The sequence below is a fragment of the Gossypium hirsutum genome, chromosome A05 (assembly GCF_007990345.1).
Source record: "Gossypium hirsutum isolate 1008001.06 chromosome A05, Gossypium_hirsutum_v2.1, whole genome shotgun sequence".
In the NCBI taxonomy this organism is placed as follows: Eukaryota; Viridiplantae; Streptophyta; class Magnoliopsida; order Malvales; family Malvaceae; genus Gossypium; species Gossypium hirsutum.
Genome location: NC_053428.1, coordinates 49,025,456 through 49,028,532, shown reverse-complemented (window position 1 = coordinate 49,028,532; position 3,077 = coordinate 49,025,456). Strand labels below are relative to the sequence as shown.

At 33.1% G+C, this 3,077-nt stretch overlaps 1 non-coding gene across 1 annotated transcript; it reads left to right on the top strand.

Annotated features, from left to right (window-relative positions):
* Positions 1 to 1,782: 1,782 nt before the first annotated feature.
* On the top strand, positions 1,783 to 1,889 carry LOC121230163 (small nucleolar RNA R71). Its single transcript, XR_005928115.1, has one exon. It is a non-coding gene; the product is annotated as a small nucleolar RNA R71 (small nucleolar RNA).
* Positions 1,890 to 3,077: the final 1,188 nt, after the last annotated feature.

Sequence of the window (3,077 nt, the reverse complement as noted above, 5' to 3'; positions counted from 1 at the left end):
ACCATCTTAGCTTAAGCTTTCCATGGAACATTTGTAACCCTGAATTGTATAACAACACTTTATCTCCAACTATGAATTGTTTTGTCCTCTTTAAATGAGTATCATGGTGTTTCTTTGTTACTTCCTTGTACATCTTGAGTTTTCATAAGTATTTGCTCGTCATTCATCTAGCTCATTGAGCTACAATATTCTCCTTTCACTTGTCCTTGAGCATCTATCACCTTGAACAATATACAGTTCTGACGTGTATTTATGAGTAATTTCTTGTAAAGAATGTTAAGCTACATGATCAATAGAATCAACAAAATAACAAGTATCATCTTGCTTACTAGATACTTACATAACATCACGTGTTTGAAGAGTAACCTCTTCATCACCTACTCTTAGCACAAGTTTACCATTACCAATATCAATAACAACTCTAGTAGTGGCTAAAAAGGGTCTGCTTAAGATCAAAGGTACCTCAACATCGTCGCCCATGTCAAGTATCACAAAGTCAACAGGGAATATAAATTTATCTACTTTAACAAGCATATCCTCAACAATACCCCTAGGATACTTAATTGATTTGTCAACTAGTTGAATGCTCATCCTAGTAGGTTTTGGTTCCCTTAGACCAAGCTGCTTAAACATTTTATAAGACATTAAATTTATGCTAGCACCTAGATTAGCTAAGGCTTTTTCAACAGATAAACTACCAATAAAACAAGGGATAGTGAAACTCTCTGGATCCTTAAGCTTGGCATGCAGCTTGTTATGGATAATGGCTAAACATTCCTCATTAAGTTCCACAGTGGACAACTCCTTTAACTTCCTTGTATTTGTCAAAAGCTCTTTTAAGAATTTTGTAAACTTGAGCATCTGCGAAAGAGTTTCAACAAAGGTAAGTTAATATGCAGTTGTTTAAAAATTTTAAGAAATTTACCAAATTGATCATCCATGCGGTCTTTCTTCAACTTTGTTGGGTATGGGATTGGTGGTTTGTATTCTCTAAGCACTAGCTTTTTGCTCTCTCTTGCTATCATCAACCCCATCATCTTTCTTAACAACTTCTTGTTTTAGCTTCTCTTCAGGCTCGTTAACACCTTTCAACTTCTCAAAGTAATTTTGTTGACTTGCTCTTTTGGGTTGGTTTCAATGTTACCGGGTAAACTGCCTTGTACTCTCTCTGAAACCAATCTCGAAACCTTGAATACATGTTTGTTGATTCCTCAAATCTAATTTAGTGTTCTGAAATAAATTTTCAAAAACTGAAATGAATTTAACCAACATCTCTTCAAGATCTGGCTTAATCTCTTGTTGGTAAGGCTGCTGAAAGCTTGGAAAGGGTTGTAATATTTGATTCCTTTGACCACCCCAAGAAAAGCTAGGATGATTCCTCCATCCTGAGTTATAGTTGTTACCCATAAAATCAACTTGCTCATGTTCCATTTAGTCTTCAAAGGTAAGTATTCCTAACTAATCATACCCGGTCCAGTCACATTAGATTGCATCACAGAAGTCACCTGCTTCCTTAAACTCAAACCATTTATTTTCCTGCTAAGAGCTTCAACCTGACTTGCCAACATACTAACTGTATTTACATCATAAACACCAGTTTCTTTGGTAGACTTCACTATCATAACTTGCCCTTGATAATTATTTAATGTCATCTCTTTATTAAACTATTGGGCTGCTTCAGGTGTTTTATTATTCAGTGTTCCCCCAGCTATTACATCAATTATTTTCCTAGTTGAGGGATTCACACTATTATAAAATGTTTGAACTTGTAGCTATAAAGGTATACCATTATGAAGGCATCTTCTCAAAAGATCCTTAAATCTCTCTCAAGTGTCATACAGTGTTTCAAACTTAAATTGGGCAAAAGAAGAAACATCATTCCTCAACTTAGCTATTTTAGTTGGTGAAAAATATTTCGATAAGGACTTCTCTTTCATCTGAGCCCAAGTAGTGATGGAACCTCATGGAAGTGAATTCAACCACTGCTTCACTTTATTCCTTAAAGAAAATGGGAACAACCTCAGGCATAGGGCATCATCAAAAACACCATTGATCTTGAAATTATCACATATCTCTAAGAAATTTGTTAAATGTGTATTTGAATGTTCATCTTGTAACCCATCAAACGGAATATATTACTGCACCATCTAAATTGTATTCGGCTTGATCTCAAAATTATTTGCAACAACAATCAATCTAATGATACTAGACTCAACCCCAGTCAAAGTTGGCTTGGTGAAATCATACATAGTCAACAAATGAGGACCCATTTCTTCAATAATGTCTCTTATCCCTTGATTATCTATGAAAATTTGATTTTGATCTTGCCTTGCTTCTCTAACCTTTCTTCGATTTCTACAAGTAGTTCTTTCAATCTCACTATAAAAAATTATTGATTCCACTAGGTTTTCTTTAGTCATAAACTAAAAGAACCTATCAAAAACCAAATAAAATCGAATCAATATATCAAAATTAAACTAAAAACAAAATAAAATAAAATAAAATAATGGTTAAATTAACAGAAGTAAGAATTTCCTAATATTTTAGCCTCTGGCAACGGCACCAAAAACTTAATGTCCACTAAGCTAACTAATAAATTGATTAAGGCAAGCGCATCTATCAATTAATAGTCTAGCTATGGTGAGCATAAATATTGTTCTCTCGAGGACTACAATTACTAGTAATTATCACTTATCTATTATTTAACCTAACAATTCAAAGGATTGATTAAAATTTAAAATAAACTATTTAAATTAATTAATGAATGCACTAATAAAACACAAAAATAGTCAAATAACAACCAAGTGACAAAATAATACCTAGGTAAGAATCCACCAAGATATCATCTATAATTCCCAATCTAATTTATGCAATTTATTTTCTTAGCTCTTTGATCCGTAGAAATCCCTAATTTGTGCTAATATCTCTTTTGAGCATAAGAGAAACTAACTCTAGGTTGATTGGTTAAAACTTCTTTTTAATTAGAACCCCTGTTATTGCATTAATTCGCTCTATGAATCTCCCTTTTAGATTTGACTCTAATCTAGTAGATTTATGTTCTCACATTTCTAGGATTG